The sequence below is a fragment of the Paramisgurnus dabryanus genome, chromosome 19, assembly GCF_030506205.2.
Source record: "Paramisgurnus dabryanus chromosome 19, PD_genome_1.1, whole genome shotgun sequence".
Taxonomy (NCBI): domain Eukaryota; kingdom Metazoa; phylum Chordata; class Actinopteri; order Cypriniformes; family Cobitidae; genus Paramisgurnus; species Paramisgurnus dabryanus.
In genome coordinates this window covers 20,120,286-20,130,985 of record NC_133355.1, presented here as the reverse complement: position 1 = coordinate 20,130,985, position 10,700 = coordinate 20,120,286, and the positions used below count along the sequence as shown (strand labels likewise).

The window sequence follows — 10,700 nt, the reverse complement described above, 5'->3', positions numbered from 1 at the left end:
CATTGAACTTTCCTCAAGCATTTCAACATTATATCATTCCGATTGCATAATAAACTATTTTTTCAAAGATTTGCTTAAAATCTTACGTTTGCTAGTGTTTATGTTCAAACAACACACGTGACACACGTGACTAAACCTGATTGGTTGTTGTCATAGTAACACGTCACGGTGCTATTTGAAAGCAGGGCTGCGTTCAGCCCCGACAAAACGTTGCACAACGTTTATTAAACAGAAACGTTATGCATTGAACACCCTGTTGTGATGACGCAAGAGTTGCAACTACGGTAGCTGAGAGGCCATTCTTTGTGTTCTTTTTTAAATGTTTCTGAAGCCTGATGAAATCGTTATAAATGTGTGTTTAATACTGTAAAATACCCTCGATGTTACAGTCACTGACCTTGCCGTCTAGAATGAAAGACAACATTCCAACTTGAACCCATTGAGAGAGCTGTCTCTTTACTGTCGCGTGGTTTTATACATCTTGCCGCTGATTGGGCTGACATTTCTGACACACCCACCAAACAAGAGAAAACGCTTCTAAAACCTGTTGCATTCCGTTGCACATCGTTTCAAGGAAACATGTCGTTCAACCCGGAAACCGTAGCAAAACGTTGTGCACCGGTGTGAGATTGAACGTGCCCCTGTAGTTGTTCAGTGAGTTCAGTTCACGAGGTGCATGTGGTTGCTTGCGTTAAACGTATAAACTGTTAAATTAGATGGCGACTCTGCATTAAACGTATTTATTTAATTAATCGGCGATCGTATTTCACCAGAGGACTAAGATAAAACAACTCGATTTAAAATATGAGCAGTTTTAGTGGATCTGACGTCGAGGGAAAAAGTATTTCGCTTTTTGTTTGGAGATGAACGAGACAACACGAGGGTAAGTGATGACAGATTTTCGCATTTCTTTATTAAGTTAACTATTAAATAAGTAAACATTAAATTACATTTAACCCAGCTTCTTTATGTAACGTTATGTCTGTGTTACGTGTGGTAATTTGAACATGTTTATTTTCTGACTAAAGTTAGGCATTTCTCTTAAGCATTTCAGAAATCATTAAAACCTTTCGGTTTTTTTTAGCACAGCGACATAAATATGACCAACCAGATCCCAAGTAGACAGGAACAAATGAAGATATAGCGCATAGAAAGACTTATTCTTGGTGGTAAGTTTGTTGTTGCTATTTGTTTTCACGTTTAAGTTTTTCTAATGTTTCTCTTGCAACGCTAACGTTAGTTTAAAATGAATGTTTGAGCTGTCTTACCTGAAAATACCATGATATGACCATATGGTTATTATAACTCCAGTAATGTTCAATGACTAATGTTTATATCAGTTCAATCTTGACAACCTTATTGTCTTTTTGTTTATTTTTAAATGTATTTCTAATTACATATGGACACAAAAATGACATTGTAAGAAGGGATACTTTTATGAGAGATTGTAAAACAGCCTAGGCTGGGTTTGATTATATTATATTGTCTTAAATATATTGTACTCGGGGTAAATAATTCTTAAAACGAAAACAAATCATTAATCATCATTTACCTGCCTGTTGTTTTTCAGATCAACTGCTATTGACATTTTTGAATTGGGACAATTGTGGAGTGATTCGGAAGAAAAACGTTTGCAACACATCCATTCCAGGTGGCTAATTTCTGTCCTTTTGAATTATTCTTGTAAAAACCGTTTGTTTTTATTGTAAAGCTGTAAGGGACTTGGCCTAGTCATCCTTGCATATACCATTTGGCAGGGCACCAGACTAACTTTTTTTACTAGGAGCACAGTGGCCCCCAACTGAAAATTTTAGGGGCGCAACCAGAAAATTAAGGGGCACACACGGTAAAACAACATGCTAACCAAATATTCACATGTCTACTAATTTATACTGTATTACTAATAAATACTTTAATTATAGATTCAGAAAGTACAATGTACTTTTTCAAATTCAGTGTCATATCACAAAATAAAGGTCAAATTTGCTGGTCGCACATGTGCGACCGGATGTAAAATTCAGTGGCACACTCTCAAATTTTGGTGGCCACCATTTGATAGCAGTCTGGAGCCCTGTTTGGCATCATTTCTGATTTCCTTAAATCTCCTTAAACAGAGGTGAAGCTTAAGTTTGCAAGACCACAATAGACAAACAATGGAAAATGATCTAGGTTCAAATAAAACACAATTATCAATGTAAAACATGTCCTGTAATACACACAGGTTGCTTTATTTCATGAGCCTGTTCTAATCCTATCTTCATTCCCACTTTTAGACTGCTCTGACAGATAAAACTGACACACTTGATGAGGACACAGTCAAAGCTTTAAAAGGTAAACTGAGAAGTTAACAAAACTTCCATACATGCATATCTATGCCAATTATTCATTCATTATTGGTTAATTGGTATATTCTGTTTCCTTTTCACAGACCGTGTGATAAAGCAGTCTTCAATTACTACGGTGTCTGAATTGCAAGAAGAAATGACCCTCCACTTAAACATGTGACATCTAAACTGTTTTGTGTTTTAGTTCAGCTTTTTATAGGTTTATCTTAAGTTGGTTAAAGGCGGAGTGCACTATTTTTGAAAGCCAATGTTAACATTTGAAATTACCTAAACAAACATGCCTCTACCCCAATAGAATCTGGACCTTCTTTTGATAGAGCCACCACACACATACGCAACCCCGGCAAGGATGTCGGTTAGTAGACACACCCCTTACTGCTGGTTGGCTACAAGTGTGTTTTGGTAGTCGGCCCAATTTCCTTTTCCAAAGCGTTTTTCAAACATTGTGCACTCAGTCTTTAAATTGCACTTAAAACATTTTTTTTCAGTAACTTTTTATGCAGAGAATTACATTATGATTATTATATAATCATTGCTTATGAATATTTAGTGATTGCATATTCATAGTGTACTTTTCATTAATACATTTAATGTTAATGTTGTACAATTTGATAGAAGTAGCTCTGTAATTGCATTTCTCTGATATTTGTTTTATATGTTTCTCTTTGGTCAAGAGATTATGTATGTCTCTGTGCTTGATTAATTTAATTTAGGTATTTTTGTAATGTACACAACACAATATGAAGTATATTAAATTGTTCTGTATTCAAAATCTGTGTATGTGTCTTAATATTTAATGATTTTAATATAACATTTTAAATATTAAAAACAGCTTTATAATAAAATAGTAGTATAATGCTAATACATTTCTATTAATGTAATGCTAGTATATTTCTAATATGCTGAAGTACTATTAAAGTGTTCTTAAAGCACAGTTAAATTAAGCTTTAAATGTATTCTAACTGTATTTTTAAGTGTATGAGAAGTGCATTTCAAATGAATTTTAAAGAAGTACACTTAAATTGCACTAAATATATTTGAAGTTGTTCCAATTTAACACAATTTCAATATATTAAATATAATGCAAATAGATTAAAATTGACTTTAAATATATATTGAAATGCATTTAATATATTTGAAGTGGGTTCAATATAATACATTTAATATGCATTTAGTATAGTAGCTTTTAAATATATTAAGTATGTCCCAAAAAAAATACTATTTAAATATATTTCTTTTTCACCTGGGGTACTTGAAAGGGAAATAAAGATATCTTTCTTCCACATGTAACTCGAATGCAAGAACGAAAAAACAGACTCGGTTTGATAAACATCTAGTAGTATAATTATCCATCCCTGTTTAGGTCGGCAAAATGACTACGACTGGCTACAGTCCCTCCGCAATCATTATCTGGCAAATAACAGCAGGTTACCTATCAGCAATCCTATCTTCAACAGTTGCCCAGTGGATCATTTAGATAAATGTGATTATAAAAAAATTGAGGAAGCTCATTAACGTTCTGATTTCCGACCTTACTAGATTTCATAGCTTCCAGTTCAGAAGGAAGACACATAACTCTAAAGTCTCTCCTAAAATAACAACTGCAGTTTTCTCCTGGGTCGCTTTGGGATTTAGATAACTGACGTACGTACTTCGAGTGAATGAAGTCATGTGGAGAATGTATTACGACACAACCAGGCACATGCCTGATCGTGAATAAATGAATCAACGGGACTCTACCAATTACAGTCATCAATCCAACAGCACCGCCCTCGGGTGATGTCATTCTTCACTTAATGTTCTCATGCTTACATTGCCTAAGTAAGCTACTGAGACCATATTTCTCCACAAACGAGTCGTCTGTTGACTCCAGATATCATGCTTTTTTCCATAAACAGAAACACAAACCGAAAGCAGAAAAGATTATAAAAACATAAACATTTGTCAACCCTCTAGTTGACAAATTTGCCTTGTTTGCCAAGTGCTTAGCATACAACTTGGGAAAAGTAATAAATCACCAGAAAATAACATTAAATAAAAATAAAAAAAAACTTTATGCTTAATACAATAACATATTCACACTACCATTGCATGGCCAATGCTACATTACAAGTTGTTCTTTATACAGTAAAAACTGTAATGATATTTAATAAATCAAATGAGAAATAAATTCACAAGCATAACCATAAGGCAACATACCTAAGTAAAATCAAGATAACTTTTTTCATGCAAATGTTTTTCTCTTAATTGACGAGATAACTCAAGATAACTCGTCAATAGCGGGGAAAGAGTTTAGAAGATAGTATTTTTGTTAATATATTGAACAGGAGATCAGAAGCTTAATAAAGATTTTTTACAGTCTTCTTGGCTCATTGCACTGCACATACACATTAAGATGTACATTCAATACTCGCATTACATTTTCCACAGCCTTACTGTACCTGCTTTATAGCTCACACATGTAATGAATTATGAAATAAAAATAAAACATTCAAAGTATGTAGGTGGCCTAAGCACATGGGTAAAACATTTACTGGATGCATGGTTTGAATTTAATGACATTCGAGGGATTTGCTTTTTAAGACATTCCATTTTGGGGTTATATGATCTGTGATCAAATAGACTTTTTATATCCTGTATTCTAATGAAGTTTAAATGAAGAAAGAATTAATGACTGATCACATTCACTTTAGGCTAATAGGCACGCGGGCTGTAATTTTAACAGCACTCTTCTAAAGCATGCCAAAAAGTTCAGAATGAAAACACGACAGCAATAAAAACTCTTGAAATAGAGTCTAATAAAGTGCATTGTCTGTAATCTGTAAAACTTCAAAGTGCAGAAATACTTCAGTCACTGAATGTGTATCATCTTGCAATCTGAGGCCTTTATGTGATTAAATAAAATCAGTTCACAGTCTGCCCAATGAACATCTGGAGGAGCGCCTTGATGTATTGGTTCCAGCAAGCGTGTTAAAATAGTCCATTTTCAATTTTCACGTCACACTTAAGATATTTTCATTCATAAGAGCAACAGTGTTTACGCGGACACAGTGGTAATTGCATTCGTATGCGACTCAAGGGAGAGATGTTATATGTGTTTCCACATGTTTAACATCTGATACTTCAGAATAATCAAATGGATGATGCTATTTCACACGTCCTGATATCAGAATTTAAATGCACGGGCAGGCGTGAGATTTTTTTTCCAAATTGTTCCCATCTGCGGACAGTGGCTCGGTCCAATCGGTGCTTTTATCCCTTCAGTTTCACGGAAAATCTCTTTCATTTTTAAGAGATGCAATTTCACACAAGAGTGCTGGTATGAATATCAACCAAACTGTGATTAGGCTACTTGTAATCCAAGATGTGCAGCTGTTTAGTCCAAAAGTATTATTTTTCAATGAAATTTTATTACTTTGATAGATGTAATAGTGCAACGTGATCTCATGAGAATACGTGTGTATTTTTACGTTTCAGTGTGGTTGTACAATACGTACATTAACTTACGCTTAAAACACACTGAAACGTACAATATCAATGTTTTGACAGGACTAATACGTAAGTTATTTACGTATTTACAGCTTTAAAAACGTACAAATTTGTACGTAAGTTATTCATATTCATAAATATTAAAATCGCGGGTATTGGCGTTTCTTACTCATAATAATGACATGTTTTCAGTCATATTTTCTGACTTATTTATTTAAGACAGTTTACCCATTTACCTAATGAAATGATTATGATATTCAGAGAATTTTACAATATTTAACATTTTAAAACTTTAAAATGAATACAATTTATGTATTTAGTTTTGCCATGACACACAAAAATGCGTTTTCTCCAATGCTGTCTTCTATGCAATACGTTATTTTTGCTACTAAGCAATAATTACACCAAAATACAACATAAATAAAAAAAATATTTTTACTTTTATTCATTTGCTGTAATCCACATCTTTAAAATTCATACGACTGCAAGGAACAGATCCAAATTCAGCCCTTTATACAGCGATCTTCATCCGAGTTCTCATCAGCAATTGTAAAGTCAGATCGCGCGTTAATTAATGTGAATTCAAATATCGCGCCTCAAGAAGCTTTACGACACATTGCTTTACGGCAGTGATATCAAAAGCTCATTGGCTTTTTAAGTGCCACGTGACATATTTGCATCATTTCCATTTCCGTTGGTGAAATTAAATAAATAAAACGACAAAAAAGATGCGCAGTTTAAGTGAAAGAGAAGGACTGGCATATTATATGCACGCCAAATTGGAATTTGGCGTATGTATTGCACGATTTTCACACTTTGTGCTATTTATACGCATCTACATGAGACTGGGTAGGAACCCTCCATACATGAACGATTTGGTTAAAATTTCAGAGAACAACTGTATAAAAGTCTACAATCACTTTAAGATATCCGCATAAGTATGTCAGAATAAAATAAAGCAATACAGACAATAAGAATACAGGCAGTGGAAATGTTCACCAGTTCTTTTGTTGGTAAGGCATGCAGAAGGTATGTTGTTTCCTCAAGACAAGTTAGACAAGACAGGCCACCTCACAGAGGAAAGCCGGAGTCTCCACAGGACCATGTGTAAAAAAGAATCCAGGCCAGAATGAAAAGAGGTAACACAAGCCTCCGAGGTGGCCTGATAGAAGTCAGGGGCCTTTTCCCCATCCACACCCACTTTGTGTTGTGTTGAGTGCAAGGAAGAAACTTCTCTGCTCAGAGCCAAGATAAGCAAATATAATGGTGCCACACATTAGGTTACTGTAGGGAAGGAGAAAGAGAGGGAGTGAGTGAGCGAGAAGGTGAAAGAGAGAGTGTGTCTTAGCTTTATCAGCAGTCCAATCGGCTCCTCCTTTACTTGGCATTTAAGAATAGGGAGTCATGCGATAAGGAGATTTCTCAAGCTGAAGTAGCACTAGAGACTGTTTGTTTAAACCATACAGTATCTGTGTCCTATCACATTTAAGAATAACTATACAATAAATAAGCATGGGTTATCACTGAAATACAGATTTACCTCCATAACAAAATCTAAATGGCTATAAGATCACATCACCATAGATATTAGATTAAGTCCACAGAGGCCACAGTTTTAAAATGTTGGGTTGTTTGTTGGGGAAAATATGGACAAACCCAACCATTGGGTTTAATTAAAATAGAAAACATGGACATTTGACCAGGTAACGGGTTGAAGAATTCCAGCATAGTAAAATTTTGTTTTGTGGATCTGTCCTGGAGTCAGTGGCACAATAATGATTTTATTTTGTTTAAACAGTTGTCAAGTACTAATATACTGCTTTTAAATGTTCGCCATGTTACACTGTAACTTTTATATTCAAATCATCACTCATCTGTTTTTTAAACTGTTGACATTTACTTAATTTATTTAGCAGGTGGTTTTATCCAGCTTGACTTAAAATGAGATTAAACTGTTAAAGCAATTCAGAGGCATACTGTATACCAGCCAGTGGTCCAACTTCAGGAAAGGAATTAAGTTGTAAATCTATTCTGGAAATGTATATCTGTGTCAGCCACATGTTCAGGCAAACAAAGGCCCATAAAGATTGGCAGACAAACTGGGTTGAAATAATAGACGTAAATATTAGGATGTGCACATGAGGCTGTATCCTGTTGAGGAAAGGCATCTCAAACTGGTATCATTATCTGACCTGTGGACACAGGGTGAGAAGCAACAATGCACTACTGACCCAGGATGAGCTGTCAATATTTACTTGATGTAGCACAAATGACTTTCCCACTGACTTCCTTTCTCATGACATATATAGAAATATATACAGTACTGTGCAAAAGTCTTAGGCCACCATGCTAGATTGGTTGTTTTTGCAATGTTATAGTGATCATGTATAATTATTTCTCAGTCTCTTTATTAGAATACAACCAGAAAATACAGGAAATGTGTATGTAGTAATAAAAACAGTATAAAAGTATAAGAAGTGTCAAGTATTTAAGGTAAACTCCCCTTTAACTTGAGCAAAAACAGGCAACTGGAGGATCTCTTAAACCTTAATTAAATTAAATCCTAATTTCTATTTCTAATCAAATGACTTCAGGACTTCAAAAAAGCTCAAGATGTGTTTCGTGCCAAAAGAGGTCAACACTAAATACTGACTGATGCCTGAAGAAGATTTTAGTTCTGAAAATGTATTTGTTTTTAATTTTCTGTACATATTTTCTGTATTTTCTGTTTGTATCTTAATAAAAAGAGTGAAAAATAAATATGGATGGACATTAAAACTTTGCTAAAACTGGTGATGGTGGCCTAAGACTTTTGCACAGTACGATACTGAAAGAATGCCACTCTGTGTTTTTTTTTTTTATGTGACATTAACTGATCTAATCCGACAATTCAACATCTCAAAGTAAAAAAAACCTTCACATCTGCAGATTGAATAACTTGCATTAGGTTTACATTGCCAGAAATCCCTGTGCTTTATAACATAAAACTGCCGCATAGTTTTTACAATGAGAAAATCTGAATAGATTACATCACAATAAAACAAAATATTTAGACTTTCTTTGTTTTCTGATCAATTCATAAACTCTCTGTCTCATATTTCAAAACGGGATATAAGTTTACTATCACAAATATCTTCTTTCTTTAAAAAGAAATATAAACCAAAATGATCATCTGGTCTACACGTGAAGAAATGTACCGTCTGCTTGAATTATATTACATATGACCACTTGTATTTTTACTGCAGCAGTATGGTGCCTGGTTGGGTTGTCTGGGAGACATACGTGAAAAATCACAACCTTGTTTTTAGCATGGTTAGGTAACTTTACACTTCCTGCCCAGCATCTCTACAAGAGTTCCCTCAGGTCTATGTAACATGTTCTAGGGTAGACTATAGGGACGGTTGAAACAAGTCATATTTTTTCAATCAGAAACATGCTAAGGTGATGATATTCATACCTTCAAAATTTATTGAGAAAATGTTGCAGAGGCATGCAAGTAAAAAAATTTCATGAACCAGATTTTTGACATACAGCCTTGGGGCCTCACGTATAAAGCATTGTAAAGATTTCATCCTTAAAATGTGCGTATTCACTGAGTGTTTATACGGTGTGCACACATTTATGTTAAGTGTACTTTTATTAATTCTGATACGTGGGTGGAAAATTGCATAAACACATTTTAGTGCCCATTTATGTATGTGTACACATCATTTATGCATCACCCTCCTTGTATTTTTAATTATTCAAAACTTAAAAATCAAAACTTTGAATCATTGTGTTGTTGACTTCTAGTAACACGGTTAACAAGTGTCCAATTCTGCATGCCTAACACATGATGTTTTGGCCAACTTAGGGTTGTTTTCGTTTTGTCATGACACTCAAGGTCACCTTACAAATAATCATAAAACATCACAAATACAGTAAACAGTTAATATGTATACTAGGACTGATAACAATAAAACATTACTCAACACATACTGTCATAAGTAAGTCTTCCTACACTCTAAAAAAACAAACGGTGCTATATAGCACCAAAACAATTGCTTTGGATCGTAACGATAGAAGAACCATTTTAGTGCCATATAGCACCGGTGAAGAACCAGTGAAGCACCAGTGAAGCACCAGTGAAGCACCAGTGAAGCACCAGTGTAGAACCATATAGGGGCCATATAGCACCACATATGGTTCTACATAGCACTATATGGTTCTACACAGGTGCTTCACTGGTGCTTCACTGGTGCTTCACTGGTTCTTCACCGGTGCTATATGGCACTAAAAATGGTTCTTCTATCGTTACGATCCAAAGCAACTGTTTTGGTGCTATATAGCACCGTTTGTTTTTTAGAGTGATAAGCACGGTTTTAGTCTCGATCTGAGTTTTTGGCAGATCTGGCAATCTGGCATGTTCCATTACACCATGCAGACCAATCAAGACTAGAAGACAAACAGTGACTACCTTATGATCCTCCTGAACCGACAAAACATGCCACAAAAAAGACAAAGACAATCAGCTACAAAGAAAAATTGGATCAAGAAATAACTATAAACAGAGTTTATGATCTTATGCTTTAAAAGCTTGCTTTCTATGGCAATTGCCTATTACACCTTTAATCCTACAGTATGTTATACACATAAACAATGAAAACTCTAAGATACTCAATATGAAGACATAAAAGCAAGTACTAAATCCTTTAGCTCTGCATTGTAGGAAAGGGTGGATATTTCTCCCAATATCGATTTCACCTTCTTGTTCCATCACCATTTTCAGACTGAAATATGCAAGTGCAATAGTCAAGTAAATGAGAACAAGAAGTTTATGAAGGAAAATGGCCTCAGCAAGGTTATGTCAGTTTTTTTTTTTTGAGT

General features: G+C 34.7%; 1 long non-coding RNA gene across 2 annotated transcripts; it reads left to right on the top strand.

Annotated features, from left to right (window-relative positions):
* The first annotated feature begins 260 nt into the window (after positions 1-260).
* LOC135772754 (uncharacterized) lies at positions 261-3,031 on the top strand. Of its 2 annotated transcripts, none has more exons than XR_010543253.2 (5): positions 261-883; positions 1,085-1,169; positions 1,571-1,651; positions 2,274-2,331; positions 2,429-3,031. It is a non-coding gene; the product is annotated as an uncharacterized lncRNA (long non-coding RNA). The 2 variants fall into 2 exon arrangements; XR_012335490.1 differs by having other exon boundaries at positions 1,571-1,846.
* The last annotated feature ends 7,669 nt before the right edge of the window (positions 3,032-10,700 follow it).